This window comes from Lucilia sericata, unplaced genomic scaffold (assembly GCF_015586225.1).
Source record: "Lucilia sericata isolate MDLA Ls3-8-SP2 unplaced genomic scaffold, ASM1558622v1 Contig001400F_arrow, whole genome shotgun sequence".
NCBI classification, from domain to species: domain Eukaryota; kingdom Metazoa; phylum Arthropoda; class Insecta; order Diptera; family Calliphoridae; genus Lucilia; species Lucilia sericata.
Window position 1 is genome coordinate 68,062 of NW_023995338.1, and position 17,323 is coordinate 85,384.

The 17,323-nt window shown below is 30.9% G+C and overlaps 1 long non-coding RNA gene across 2 annotated transcripts in view; it reads left to right on the forward strand.

The window, feature by feature from the left end:
- Positions 1–980: 980 nt before the first annotated feature.
- LOC119611266 overlaps positions 981–17,323 on the forward strand; it is a 29,107-nt gene continuing 12,764 nt past the window's right edge. For both annotated transcript variants that reach the window (XR_005232056.1, XR_005232057.1), the window contains exon 1: positions 981–1,135. This is a non-coding gene — a long non-coding RNA (uncharacterized LOC119611266). The remainder of the gene's footprint in view (positions 1,136–17,323) is intronic.

Below are 17,323 nucleotides of genomic sequence, written 5' to 3' on the forward strand. Positions count from 1 at the left end.
GTCTATAGTCTAGTCTATAGTCTAGTCTATAGTCTAGTCTATAGTCTAGTCTATAGTCTAGTCTAAGTCCAGTATATAGTCTAGTCTATAGTCTAGTCTATAGTCTAGTCTATAGTCTAGTCATAGTCTAGTCTATAGTCTAGTCTATAGTCTAGCTATAGTCTAGTCTATAGTTGTCTATAGTCTAGTCTATAGTCTAGTCTATAGTCTAGTCTAATAATTCTAGTCTATAGTCTATCTATAGTCTAGTCTATAGTCTAGTCTATAGTCTAGTCTATAGTCAGTCTATAGTCTAGTCTATAGTCTAGTCTATAGTCTAGTCTATAGTCTAGTCTATAGTCCTAGTCCTATAGTCTAGTCTATAGTCTAGTCTATAGTCTAGTCTATAGTCTAGTCTATAGTCTAGTCTATAGTCTAGTCCTATAGTCTAGTCTATAGTCTAGTCTATAGTCTAGTCTATAGTCTAGTCTATAGTCTAGTTATTAGTCTAGTCTATAGTCTAGTTCTTTACCGTTCTAGTCAATAGTCTAGTCCACTGTCATTACATATCTTCAAAAGTATGAGTTTGTATTCATAAGTTTATGTGTAATTGGGGTCTGTCTCCTACATAACATTGCTAATGTATGAGTAGATTTCCGCTTGTTTTTGTTGTTTAAACATTCAAATGTTTTCGTTATTAATCGTTTTTATAACTTCGTATTTTTATTCCGTTTTTTTTTTTTTTGCACTCTCCCCTTTCTATACACAACTAAATACAATTTCATCATGTTCGTGAATTTTTAACAGAACGTATGAGTATTTGTGCATTACGTATCCGCTACGTATGACAAGTGTTGGGTGTTGATTTCTGTTCGTTCGTACGTTCGTTCATTTATGAGTTGAGATTCGAATTTCCATACGAGTGATGATTGTTCGTTTGTTTGTGTCACAACTGTTTAAAACGGTATAAATAAATGATGTTGAAACAGTTTGAAAGCATTTATAGTCAATCAACAGGTTAATGCACAACGTCGTCTAAGTTTAAAAGAAAAATTTGAAATAAAAAAAAAAAAACTTTAACAAATACTGTGGTGCATTTAACACAACTAAAAGAGAGCAAAGTATCAAGAGAGTGTTTAATAAATATTAAAATAAAGTACGTAATAGTGTTGGTAGAAGTAGTGTTTAAGTGTGTTTGTATTCCAAAGTGGCAACAAGTGCATTTTTTTATTTGTTGCTGCTGTTGTTTGCAATAATTTGTGTGGTGCGTTTAGTGTAGCAATTTAAACCTGCGCGTTAATTGAATTTTATTTGAAAATTTAATTATATATTTTTTTTACATATTTATCCCTTAACTTTTTATATTTGTATAGTTGTGGTCAGTTTGTATGTTATGGAGTAGAAATCAAATGCATAATAATAATTTCATTTTATTGTTATATTTTATTTGCATTTTTATCGTTGTGCCCTTAAGAGTTGGTCGCTGTAAAGTAAAGGTTTAAAGTTGATAAAAACAGGAAATTTTTTTCTTAAATAAAAACGGCAGGTTTTATTAAACAAAAAAAATCTGTTTGTTGGTTACAATCAATAAAATATAATTGAGTAAAATGTAAGTTTTAAAAAATATACATATTTTTAGTCGTCATGGTTGCTTTTAAAATAGTTTCAGTTTCAAGTGATATAAGATTTATTAAATTTAATTAATTTTAAAAATATTCCTAAAATGAAGATTTTTTTAAAAAATTAACTTTTATAATCCTTTGAAATAATTTTTAAATTCTTGAATAATCAAATTTTTATTAGTGTTAGTAAGTTATTTATTTTTTTGGCAATTAAACTCTTAATGCGTATTTTAACTTCAAATCGAACAGAAATAAATGAATTTTCATTTTCAAGAAGTTTAAAGAAATTCACACAAAAATTTTAAAAAATAACAAAATAAAACCCTACTATTATGGACCAGTGTCGAGCCAAACTTTATCATACAATTATTTCCATTTTAACGTTTTTATATATTCTAATATATAACTTATACGTCTTTGAACATCTTTTGAAAAATTTGTTTTAAATTTTTCAAAAGATTAATTTTTTTGTTATAAACAAAAAATCCAATTACACCTAAGAAGCTTCAGATTTTCAATAAATTTCTGCAAATTTTTGTCCGAAAAATGAACTTTAATATAAACCAAGAATTAGCCTGGAAGTAGGCAATGTTTCTTAATGTTCGATAAAGCAATAAAAAACGTCTCTAGAGAAAGTAAAAAAAGTAAGCCAAAGCTAATTTAAATCATAAATATAAACCCCAAAAAAGGTTAAATATTTTCTCAAACTTTAAATCCTAAATGTAGGCACCATTTTCTAAAGCCATGAAATTGCATAACCGAACATATTTTCAAACAAACTTTTTTTTCTAAAATTACAAATTAGAATATGTGCAACTGAATAATTTCTTTCTCTACCTTTTACAAAACCTCTATTCACATTTAACACTAGAAAAATGTTCATTGCAAATTTATTACAGCTTCTCCACCTACAGTATATAGAAAAATATTTTTCATTTTAAACAAAAGCAAATATTTATTTTATTTATAATTGTATGCTACATATGTTTTTTGTATATTTATTTCAATACCATGTTGTATATTAAATTTTCTAGAAGGTAACCACCAATCTCCTAGTAAACTTTAAATTTTAATAAATATGAATTTTTAGTTCATATTGAGGAACTTAAAAAACCTTGTTTAGTATGAATAGTTTGCTTAAACAATTTTTTAAGAAATAAACTAAAATTGAACCCATAATAAACAACAACAAAAATCTAGTAAACCGGAAGTAGATAAAACTTAATCAAGGCAATCGAAAAGACAGGAGTGTTAAAGGATAGTATTTTACACATTTGTAACGAGGGTTGTTTTAAATAGTTTTGGGAAATTCATGCAAATGTAGAACTATCTATACTAAATCAGAGTTAACTTAATAAACTAGAACTGAAGTAGAACTGAAGTAGAACTGAAGTAGAACTAAAGTAGAACTAAACTAGAACTGAACTAGAACTGAACTAGAACTGAACTAGAACTGAACTAGAACTGAACTAGAACTGAACTAGAACTGAACTAGAACTGAACTAGAACTGAACTAGAACTGAACTAGAACTGAACTAGAACTGAACTAGAACTGAACTAGAACTGAACTAGAACTGAACTAGAACTGAACTAGAACTGAACTAGAACTGAACTAGAACTGAACTACTGAACTAGAACTGAACTAGAACTGAACTAGAACTGAACTAGAACTGACTAGAACTGAACTAGAACTGAACTAGAACTGAACTAGAACTGAACTAGACTGAACTAGAACTGAACTAGAACTGAACTAGAACTGAACAGAACTGAACTAGAACTGAACTAGAACTGAACTAGAACTGAACTAGAACTGAACTAGAACTGACGAAACTGAACTAGAACTGAACTAGAACTGAACTAGAACTGAACTATAACTGAACTAGAACTGAACTAGAACTGACTAGAAACTGAACTAGAACTGAACTAGAACTGAACTAGAACTGAACTAGAACTGAACTAGAACTGAACTAGAACTGAACTAGAACTGAACTAGAAACTGAACTAGAACTGAACTAGAACTGAACTAGAACTGAACTAGAACTGAACTAGAACTGAACTAGAACTGAACTAGAACTGAACTAGAACTGAACTAGAACTGACTAGACTGACTGAACTGAACTAGAACTGAACTAGAACTGAACTAGAACGAACTAGAACTGAACTAGAACTGAACTAGAACTGAACTAGAACTGAACTAGAACTGAACTAGAACTGAACTAGAACTAGAACTGAACTAGAACTGAACTAGAACTGAACTAGAACTGAAACTAGAACTGAACTAGAACTGAACTAGAACTGAACTAGAACTGAACTAGAACTGAACTAGAACTGAACTAGAAAACTGAACTAGACTGAACTAGAACTGAACTAGAACTGAACTAGAACTGAAACTAGAACTGAACTAGAACTGAACTAGAACTGAACTAACTAGACTGAACTAGAACTGAACTAGAACTGAACTAGACTGAACTAGAACTGAACTAGAAACTGAAACTAGAACTGAACTAGAACTGAACTAGAACTGAACTAGAACTGAACTAGAAACTGAAACTAGAACTGAACTAGAACTGACTAGAACTGAACTAGAACTGAACTAGAACTGAACTAGAACTGAACTAGAACTGAACTAGAACTCAACTAGAACTGAACTAGAACTGAACTAGAACTGAACTAGAACTGAACTGAACTGAACTAAGAACTGAACTAGAACTGAACTAGAACTGAACTAGAACTGAACTAGAACTAAACTAGAACTGAACTAGAACTGAACTAGAACTGAACTAGAACTGAACTAGAACTGAACTAGAACTGAACTAGAACTGAACTAGAACTGAACTAGAACTGAACTAGAACTGAACTAGAACTGAACTAGAACTGAACTAGAACTGAACTAGAACTGAACTAGAACTGAACTAGAACTGAACTAGAACTGAACTAGAACTGAACTAGAACTGAACTAGAACTGAACTAGAACTGAACTAGAACTGAACTAGAACTGAACTAGAACTGAACTAGAACTGAACTAGAACTGAACTAGAACTGAACTAGAACTGAACTAGAACTGAACTAGAACTGAACTAGAACCGAACTAGAACTGAACAAGAAATAAACTATTATTTAACTTTTATAAAACTCCGGAAAAAGTGATATACTATTTCGACGTACTTTTTATAACCTATGTGGAATATTTAAGAGCGATTTTTCACAAATTGTATAAATATTATAACCCTAAAGTATAAATTACTTATTTCTTTTTGAAAAAGTCCTTTTTTCAAGCAATTATCTCAAAATGTTAAATAATAATCATCATAAAAATGTTGTTAATTTCGAAAAAGTTTTATTTCAAAAACATTTCTCCTAAATATATACTATACAATATAATACAAACCCTCGCCTTTAAGTATGCAATACATTTCTTAAGCAGCCAGTAAGCATTTTAAACTAATAAATTATTACCGTTGCACTATTAAAATTGTTTACCCACATAAATAGTTTAATATTGTTATTCCTTCCACCATTATGTCCATCTAAGTCATCGTGTGTTTGCATAAAAATAATGATTAATTATATTGTACTTTTTCAATTAAAATTCTATAAAAGTAGAACTTTTTTTTAAAAAGAGAAATTTCAATTTAACACCTGTATTAATTGATTTTATATGCAGTATTAAATGTTATTATTCTTGGAACAAAAAAATTATATTCATAGAATTTTTTTCTATTTTTTTTATAAAAAAAGTCATTGTCTATTTTGTGCTTTTTTATTATAGGTTGTTTAAGACAATAGTTAAAACGACAATTATTTTATGAATTACTTTTTTTTTTGGTGGGAAACAGATGGAGGTGTGAAAAAGGGTTATAAAAATCTTTTGTTTAATGATTTGGTGGACATTTTATTGTGACAATTTATAAATAAGTATTGCCTAAAGCAGGAAATGAAATAAATTAATTAATTATAATAGCATACACTAATACATATAAACAATACACATAAACAGACTTAATCATCGTTTCACAGTTCAAAGGGTTGAAGCTAGAAATCGAAATTTGGGCAAATCATTGGTCTCACAACAAATAGATTCACTCAAGACTAAATTTTTAGAAATTTGAAAATTTAGGGGTAAATATCGGTAACTCCATATCTCCTAAACTAAAAAAAGGTACAACAAAACTTTAATACTTATCGTGTGTGGTACTTTTTTGAAATTTCGCCTTTTTAGGGACTAAACTGAGGATGTGGATGTTTCTCCTTCAAAAAAACTCTTAGAGTAAAAAAATATTTTAACATTAAATATATACGAATTAATGTTAATGTACTTTGTATTTATGTATTAACATTAAAATACAAGTATTTAAAAATATTCCTCTTTGAACATTTAGTACTAGATACTTGTATAAATGTACCTATATTTCAATTAGAAACATTTTCAACATTCGTCAATAAAACAAAAGCAATAAAAATGAAAATATTAAGTCTGTCATAACAACTTGACGTTTAATGCTAATAACTTTTCACTTTTTCTGTTCCTGGTTTTTCTATAACACTTTGGTGCTAGCCCCCCTAACATCAACTGAAGCGTACCCAGATACCCAGCAGCTTCACTAAGAGACAAAATATCCCCTTTTACGTAATTTTGATTACCCACAGTGTATATTATACGGTTTGTGATGCAGAGAACATAAATGATTACTTAAGTGTCACCAAGTAATGTATAGGGTAATCGAAGAAATAAGTAGATGTAGTATGTAAATGAACAATTAAGTCCTTTCTAAGACAAAGGCATATTAAAATAAATAGTTAAATTACTGTAATCTGATATAATCCGGAGTTATAGATAAAAATCTCTAATTTAGAAATCTCAACCCGATCTGTAGGGTTCAATCAAACACCCATACACTTACCCACTTGTCATTTATAAAACAGTTAAGAGATTGTTAATACTTGTATGAATTTGTGATAAGATAAGCAAGGCAAGTCTTTACAAACGTTTTATTTTCTCATCATAGTTACAATCTCTCTCAATGTGTCTATCGACAACGATAACATCATCAACATGATTTTTATGGTCATAATGATATTGGACTTACCTACCGAACAGCCTATGTAAAAGTAACTAACTATCTATGGATAGACTGTATTTAAATGTATGTACATAAATATGCAATTTTTGCAATTGAGCAGGAAACGAGTAGAAAATTTTGTTAGACATGATATATGACCAATCTGCAAAATCGATATGATTGAAAATGTTCTATTTTTTAGTAGACTATTTATTTGTTATATGAATATTCAAAACAGGGGGTTCTAACAATCTAGTAGGTTGAGATTCCTGTTTAAGTTTCTTTGCTATTTAAATATAGTAAAGAAAAAAATATAAGCCTAGAATAGACTCTAGACTAGACTATACCCTAGACTATATCCTAGAGTAGACTATAGACTAGAGTAGACTATAGACTATAGGCTAAAGTAGACTATAGACTGGACTATAGACTAGACTATAGACTAGACTATAGACTAGACTATAGACTAGACTATAGACTAGACTATAGACTAGACTATAGACTAGACTATAGACTAGACTATAGACTAGACTATAGACTAGACTATAGACTAGACTATAGACTAGACTATAGACTAGACTATAGACAAGACTATAGACTAGACTATAGACTAGACTATAGACTAGACTATAGACTAGACTATAGACTAGACTATAGACTAGACTATAGACTAGACTATAGACTAGACTATAGACTAGACTATAGACTAGACTATAGACTAGACTATAGACTAGACTATAGACTAGACTATAGACTAGACTATAGACTAGACTATAGACTAGACTATAGACTAGACTATAGACTAGACTATAGACTAGACTATAGACTAGACTATAGACTAGACTATAGACTAGACTATAGACTAGACTATAGACTAGACTATAGACTAGACTATAGACTAGACTATAGACTAGACTATAGACTAGACTATAGGCTAGACTACAGACTAGACTATAGACTAGACTATAGACTAGACTATAGACTAGACTATAGACTAGACTATAGACTAGACTATAGACTATAGACTATAGACTAGACTATAGACTAGACTATAGACTATAGACTAGACTATAGACTATAGACTAGACTATAGACTATAGACTAGACTATAGACTAGACTATAGACTAGACTATAGACTAGACTATAGACTAGACTATAGACTAGACTATAGACTAGACTATAGACTAGACTATAGACTAGACTATAGACTAGACTATAGACTAGACTATAGACTAGACTATAGACTAGACTATAGACTAGACTATAGACTAGACTATAGACTAGACTATAGACTAGACTATAGACTAGACTATAGACTAGACTATAGACTAGACTATAGACTAGACTATAGACTAGACTATAGACTAGACTATAGACTAGACTATAGACTAGACTATAGACTAGACTATAGACTAGACTATAGACTAGACTATAGACTAGACTATAGACTAGACTATAGACTAGACTATAGACTAGACTATAGACTAGACTATAGACTAGACTATAGACTAGACTATAGACTAGACTATAGACTAGACTATAGACTAGACTATAGACTAGACTATAGACTAGACTATAGACTAGACTATAGACTATAGACTAGACTATAGACTAGACTATAGACTAGACTATAGACTAGACTATAGACTATAGACTAGACTATAGACTAGACTATAGACTAGACTATAGACTAGACTATAGACTAGACTATAGACTAGACTATAGACTAGACTATAGACTAGATAATAGACTAGACTATAGACTAGACTATAGACTAGACTTTAGACTAGACTATAGACTAGACTATAGACTAGACTATAGACTAGACTATAGACTAGACTATAGACTAGACTATAGACTAGACTATAGACTAGACTATAGACTAGACTATAGACTAGACTATAGACTAGACTAGACTATAGACTAGACTATAGACTAGACTATAGACTAGACTATAGACTAGACTATAGACTAGACTATAGACTAGACTATAGACTAGACTATAGACTAGACTATAGACTAGACTATAGACTAGACTATAGACTAGACTATAGACTAGACTATAGACTAGACTATAGACTAGACTATAGACTAGACTATAGACTAGACTATAGACTAGACTTTAGACTAGACTATAGACTAGACTATAGACTAGACTATAGACTAGACTATAGACTAGACTATAGACTAGACTATAGACTAGACTATAGACTAGACTATAGACTAGACTATAGACTAGACTATAGACTAGACTATAGACTAGACTAGACTATAGACTAGACTATAGACTAGACTATAGACTAGACTATAGACTAGACTATAGACTAGACTATAGACTAGACTATAGACTAGACTATAGACTACACTATAGACTAGACTATAGACTAGACTATAGACTAGACTATAGACTAGATTATAGACTAGACTATAGACTAGACTATAGACTAGACTATAGACTAGACTATAGACTAGACTATAGACTAGACTATAGACTAGACTATAGACTAGACTATAGACTAGACTATAGACTAGACTATAGACTAGACTATAGACTAGACTATAGACTAGACTATAGACTAGACTATAGACTAGACTATAGACTAGACTATAGACTAGACTATAGACTAGACTATAGACTAGACTATAGACTAGACTATATACTAGACTATAGACTAGACTATAGACTAGACTAGACTATAGACTAGACTATAGACTAGACTATAGACTAGACTATAGACTAGACTATAGACTAGACTATAGACTAGACTATAGACTAGACTATAGACTAGACTATAGACTATAGACTAGACTATAGACTATAGACTAGACTATAGACTAGACTAGACTAGACTATAGACTAGACTATAGACTAGACTATAGACTAGACTATAGACTAGACTATAGACTAGACTATAGACTAGACTATAGACTAGACTATAGACTAGACTATAGACTAGACTATAGACTAGACTATAGACTAGACTATAGACTAGACTATAGACTAGACTATAGACTAGACTATAGACTAGACTATAGACTAGACTATAGACTAGACTAGAGACTAGACTAGACTATAGACTAGACTATAGACTAGACTAGACTATAGACTAGAGACTAGACTATAGACTAGACTATAGACTAGACTATAGACTAGACTATAGACTAGACTATAGACTAGACTATAGACTAGACTATAGACTAGACTATAGACTAGACTATAGACTAGACTATAGACTAGACTATAGACTAGACTATAGACTAGACTATAGACTAGACTATAGACTAGACTATAGACTAGACTATAGACTGACTATAGACTAGACTATAGACTAGACTATAGACTAGACTATAGACTAGACTATAGACTAGACTATAGACTAGACTATAGACTGACTATAGATAGACTATACACTAGACTATAGACTAGACTATAGACTAGACTATAGACTAGACTATAGACTAGACGATAGACTAGACTAGACTGTAGACTAGACTAGACTAGACTATAGACTAGACGATAGACTAGACTATAGACTAGACTATAGACTAGACTATAGACTAGACTATAGACTATACTATAGACTAGACTATAGACTAGACTATAGACTAGACTAAAGACTAGACTATAGACTAGACTATAGACTAGGCTATAGACTAGACTATAGATTAGACTATAGACTAGACTATAGACTAGACTATAGACTAAACTATAGACTATACTGTGGACTAGACTATAGACTATACTATAGACCAGACTATAGACTAAACTATAATTCTAGACTATAGACTAGACTATAGACTAGACTGTAGACTAGACGGTAGACTAGACTGTAGACTGGACGGTAGACTAGACGGTAGACTAGACTATAGACTAGACTATAGACTAGACTATAGACTAGACTATAGACTAGACTATAGACTAGACTATAGACTAGACTAGACTATAGACTAGACTATAGACTAGACTATAGACTAGACTATAGACTAGACTATAGACTAGACTATAGACTAGACTATAGACTAGACTATAGACTAGACTATAGACTAGACTATAGACTAGACTATAGACTAGACTACTAGACTAGACTAGACTATAGACTAGACTATAGACTAGACTATAGACTAGACTATAGACTAGACTATAGACTAGACTATAGACTAGACTATAGACTAGACTATAGACTAGACTATAGACTAGACTATAGACTAGACTATAGACTAGACTATAGACTAGACTATAGACTAGACTATAGACTATAGACTATAGACTAGACTATAGACTAGACTATAGACTATAGACTAGACTATAGACTATAGACTAGACTATAGACTATAGACTAGACTATAGACTAGACTATAGACTAGACTATAGACTAGACTATAGACTAGACTATAGACTAGACTATAGACTAGACTATAGACGACTATAGACTAGACTATAGACTAGACTATAGACTAGACTATAGACTAGACTATAGACTAGACTATAGACTAGACTATAGACTAGACTATAGACTAGACTATAGACTAGACTATAGACTAGACTATAGACTAGACTATAGACTAGACTATAGACTAGACTATAGACTAGACTATAGACTAGACTATAGACTAGACTATAGACTAGACTATAGACTAGACTATAGACTAGACTATAGACTAGACTATAGACTAGACTATAGACTAGACTATAGACTAGACTATAGACTAGACTATAGACTAGACTATAGACTAGACTATAGACTAGACTATAGACTAGACTATAGACTAGACTATAGACTAGACTATAGACTAGACTATAGACTAGACTATAGACTAGACTATAGACTATAGACTAGACTATAGACTAGACTATAGACTAGACTATAGACTAGACTATAGACTATAGACTAGACTATAGACTAGACTATAGACTAGACTATAGACTAGACTATAGACTAGACTATAGACTAGACTATAGACTAGATAATAGACTAGACTATAGACTAGACTATAGACTAGACTTTAGACTAGACTATAGACTAGACTATAGACTAGACTATAGACTAGACTATAGACTAGACTATAGACTAGACTATAGACTAGACTATAGACTAGACTATAGACTAGACTATAGACTAGACTATAGACTAGACTAGACTATAGACTAGACTATAGACTAGACTATAGACTAGACTATAGACTAGACTATAGACTAGACTATAGACTAGACTATAGACTAGACTATAGACTAGACTATAGACTAGACTATAGACTAGACTATAGACTAGACTATAGACTAGACTATAGACTAGACTATAGACTAGACTATAGACTAGACTATAGACTAGACTATAGACTAGACTATAGACTAGACTATAGACTAGACTATAGACTAGACTTTAGACTAGACTATAGACTAGACTATAGACTAGACTATAGACTAGACTATAGACTAGACTATAGACTAGACTATAGACTAGACTATAGACTAGACTATAGACTAGACTATAGACTAGACTATAGACTAGACTATAGACTAGACTATAGACTAGACTAGACTATAGACTAGACTATAGACTAGACTATAGACTAGACTATAGACTAGACTATAGACTAGACTATAGACTAGACTATAGACTAGACTATAGACTACACTATAGACTAGACTATAGACTAGACTATAGACTAGACTATAGACTAGATTATAGACTAGACTATAGACTAGACTATAGACTAGACTATAGACTAGACTATAGACTAGACTATAGACTAGACTATAGACTAGACTATAGACTAGACTATAGACTAGACTATAGACTAGACTATAGACTAGACTATAGACTAGACTATAGACTAGACTATAGACTAGACTATAGACTAGACTATAGACTAGACTATAGACTAGACTATAGACTAGACTATAGACTAGACTATAGACTAGACTATATACTAGACTATAGACTAGACTATAGACTAGACTAGACTATAGACTAGACTATAGACTAGACTATAGACTAGACTATAGACTAGACTATAGACTAGACTATAGACTAGACTATAGACTAGACTATAGACTAGACTATAGACTATAGACTAGACTATAGACTATAGACTAGACTATAGACTAGACTATAGACTAGACTATAGACTAGACTATAGACTAGACTATAGACTAGACTATAGACTAGACTATAGACTAGACTATAGACTAGACTATAGACTAGACTATAGACTAGACTATAGACTAGACTATAGACTAGACTATAGACTAGACTATAGACTAGACTATAGACTAGACTATAGACTAGACTATAGACTAGACTATAGACTAGACTATAGACTAGACTATAGACTAGACTAGACTATAGACTAGACTATAGACTAGACTAGACTATAGACTAGACTAGACTATAGACTAGACTATAGACTAGACTATAGACTAGACTATAGACTAGACTATAGACTAGACTATAGACTAGACTATAGACTAGACTATAGACTAGACTATAGACTAGACTATAGACTAGACTATAGACTAGACTATAGACTAGACTATAGACTAGACTATAGACTAGACTATAGACTAGACTATAGACTAGACTATAGACTAGACTATAGACTAGACTATAGACTAGACTATAGACTAGACTATAGACTAGACTATAGACTAGACTATAGACTAGACTATAGACTAGACTATAGCTAGACTATAGCTATACAGAGACTAGACTATAGACTAGACTATAGACTAGACTATAGACTAGAACGATAGACTAGACTAGACTGTAGACTAGACTAGACTAGACTATAGACTAGACGATAGACTAGACTATAGACTAGACTATAGACTAGACTATAGACTAGACTATAGACTATACTATAGACTAGACTATAGACTAGACTATAGACTAGAACTAAAGACTAGACTATAGACTAGACTATAGACTAGGCTATAGACTAGACTATAGATTAGACTATAGACTGAACTATAGACTAGACTATAGACTAAACTATAGACTATACTGTGGACTAGACTATAGACTATACTATAGACCAGACTATAGACTAAACTATAATTCTAGACTATAGACTAGACTATAGACTAGACTGTAGACTAGACGGTAGACTAGACTGTAGACTGGACGGTAGACTAGACGGTAGACTAGACTATAGACTAGACTATAGACTAGACTATAGACTAGACTATAGACTAGACTATAGACTAGACTATAGACTAGACTAGACTATAGACTAGACTATAGACTAGACTATAGACTAGACTATAGACTAGACTATAGACTAGACTATAGACTAGACTATAGACTAGACTATAGACTAGACTATAGACTAGACTATAGACTAGACTATAGACTAGACTATAGACTAGACTATAGACTAGACTATAGACTAGACTATAGACTAGACTAGACTATAGACTAGACTATAGACTAGACTATAGACTAGACTATAAACTAGACTATTGTCTGGACTATGGATTAGACTATACAAGAATTTGTAAGAGCAATCTAAAATAAGGAATATAAATTTAAAACCTAGTTACTTCCCATAAATATAAATATCGATTATTTATTCGTCTCACCTATTTCATCAAATATTTATACAATGTGATCATACCCCTAACACTTGTAGATTCACTAAAATGCAACATGTTGTTTTTGTCTGTATTCAATGTCGACATTCCATAAGCTTTTAACAAAATCAAATATTTAAACACAAAATACATACATATTTATACGACTATAAAATATATATTTACTCTTGTATAATGTCTATATCAATTTGTTGAATTATTTTTGGCATAAAAGTATTTTCCCCCAAAAAAAGTATTTTATTCGTAACAGACATTTTAAATTATTAATACACATCATTTAGGCTATAGAATACAGGAATATGGGAACATAATTTTTGATATTTTATAAGGGTTACTGGATTTATTTGAATGCATCGATCAAAAAGTCACTTAAAGAAATATGAAATTTATGTTATAGGAAATTTTAGTAATGTAAATAAGTCATTTTAATTAATAATATTTTGCTTGAATTAAACACCAATAGGAAGTGGTTGTATAAACTCAAACTATCAGCAAAGTTAAATTTGTATAAAACCAACTATTTTCCATTAAAACACGTGTTCTTTACTAATCCAAACTAAACCACCATTTTAAACAACCAAATAATCATCTATAACCAACTCACTTTTTCCCCAATATTCACCACAATTTTAAATTGTAACTACCAAAAAGTTTTATGTTGATTAGATAAACATAAACTAATAAAAAGTTTTTTTTAATAATAAAGCTAATACTCGTAAATATGTATGTAAACCAAATACCACAATTACTTCATTAGGGTTTAAAATAAATATGAGTTAATGTCTATTTAGGGGAATGCGTGAGTAACTTTTGCAAACAAAAATTTTTAAATTTCATTTTGGTTATTTTTATGTTTAGGTACATAATTTTTCAAATTTTTAAAGAAACAAAGTACATAGAGAATTGAAGGACATATTGATATGGTCCTTTCGTTTGTGACATTCTAAAGAGAATTTATAAAAACTTTCTATGAACAAACACATTTCTAGTTCTGTTTTAAATCAATTTTAGTTCAGATCTACTTCAGTTCTAGTTCAGTTCTAGTTTAGTAGTTCTAGTTCAGTTCTAGTTCAGTTCTAGTTCAGTTCTAGTTCAGTTCTAGTTCAGTTCTAGTTCAGTTCTAGTTCAGTTCTAGTTCAGTTCTAGTTCAGTTCTAGTTCAGTTCTAGTTCAGTTCTAGTTCAGTTCTAGTTCAGTTCTAGTTTAGTTCTAGTTCAGTTCTAGTTCAGTTTCTAGTTCAGTTCTAGTTCAGTTCTAGTTCAGTTCTAGTTCAGTTCTAGTTCAGTTCTAGTTCAGTTCTAGTTCAGTTCTAGTTCAGTTCTAGTTCAGTTCTAGTTCAGTTCTAGTTCAGTTTCTAGTTCAGTTCTAGTTCAGTTCTAGTTCAGTTCTAGTTCAGTTCTAGTTCAGTTCTAGTTCAGTTCTAGTTCAGTTCTAGTTCAGTTCTAGTTCAGTTCTAGTTCAGTTCTAGTTCAGCTCCAGTTCAGTTCCAGTTCAGTTCTAGTTCAGTTCTAGTTCAGTTCTAGTTCAGTTCTAGTTCAGTTCTAGTTCATTTCTAGTTCAGTTCTAGTTCAGTTCTAGTTCAGTTCTAGTTCAGTTCTAGTTCAGTTCTAGTTCAGTTCTAGTTCAGTTCTAGTTCAGTTCTAGTTCAGTTCTAGTTCAGTTCTAGTTCAGTTCTAGTTCAGTTCTAGTTCAGTTCTAGTTCAGTTCTAGTTCAGTTCTAGTTCAGTTCTAGTTCAGTTCTAGTTCAGTTCTAGTTCAGTTCTAGTTCAGTCTAGTTCAGTTCTAGTTCATTCTAGTTCAGTTCTAGTTCAGTTCTAGTTCAGTTCTAGTTCAGTTCTAGTTCTAGTTCCATAATATTAACCTTGGAAGCTCCTGTAAAATTCTACAAATATTTATTATTTGCTAAAACCCACTAAATAAAAATTTACTCAAATGTATATAAAATTTGACCTGATAGAATTTTTCCAATGAATTCATTAGAAATATTTTAAACGTTTTCAAATAAAAACTTTTATTAGCTCTTACTACCCACATCCACCGCATAATAAATCAACCATATTCAAACAAAATTTAATTTCTAATAGCCCCTTCATAAGAAAGGAATTTAAATTAAACTTAACCAAACAAATTTCGGCGAGAAAATGATGTGGTCTCTGTAAATATTCTAAAATAATGTTGGGAAGCACAAATATAAAATATGTAAGTGTTAAAGTAAACAAATTTTCCTACAATTTGTGTAGAAAAAGTGAAAAAAAAATTATATATAAAAAAAAACACACGCACAAATGAAAGGAATTGAATTCAATTTCGAAATAAATTTAGCGAAATATTTGTGTATTGGTAAATAAGGACTATTTCAATCGAAGTTGTTTGTTTGCTCATCTAAAAATACAAAACACGTTGCGAGAAAAGAAAAGTGGCGCTGCACCGTGTTAACAACTTATGAATGACGACTGTCAGACTGTATGAATGGTGGGGAACCGATGAATGAATAAATAAATAAAGAAATGTTTAGTTGTCTACGGATGCTAGAGATACATATAACGCTGCTTGTTATATCAATATTTATTTAACGCCCTTTATTCATATTTTTGTATTTTAATTTCATTTTACATTTTTTAAAATATTTTATTTATGCTCTAACATTGTTCACTCCTTCTTAACAATCTTAAGAGTATGTTTTTCTTACATTTTATTTTCATTTTTTTTTATTTGGGCCTACAACATTTATGGCATCATAACCTTTGACAACTTCCGCAAGTGCCAGGCATTTTTAATACTAGCGACACTTGTTTTTTCCTCAACCACGTACTGAATAGAGTTGTTAAAAAAGGGGGGTCCTCTCTTTTTGTATTATATGCGAAAATGTTTCTTAGACCAAACATTTACGTGGTACTTTTTTACTAAACGGCATTAATTTCTTCATAATATGGTGCAAACAGGCAAAAATATTGAAAAGTTCCTATACAAATAAACTAATAAGCTTTGAAATCGTGCTTAGAATGATTTCTATATGCAAAAATATTTGATAAATATTTAGAAAATTTTTAAAGATATAAATTAATAAA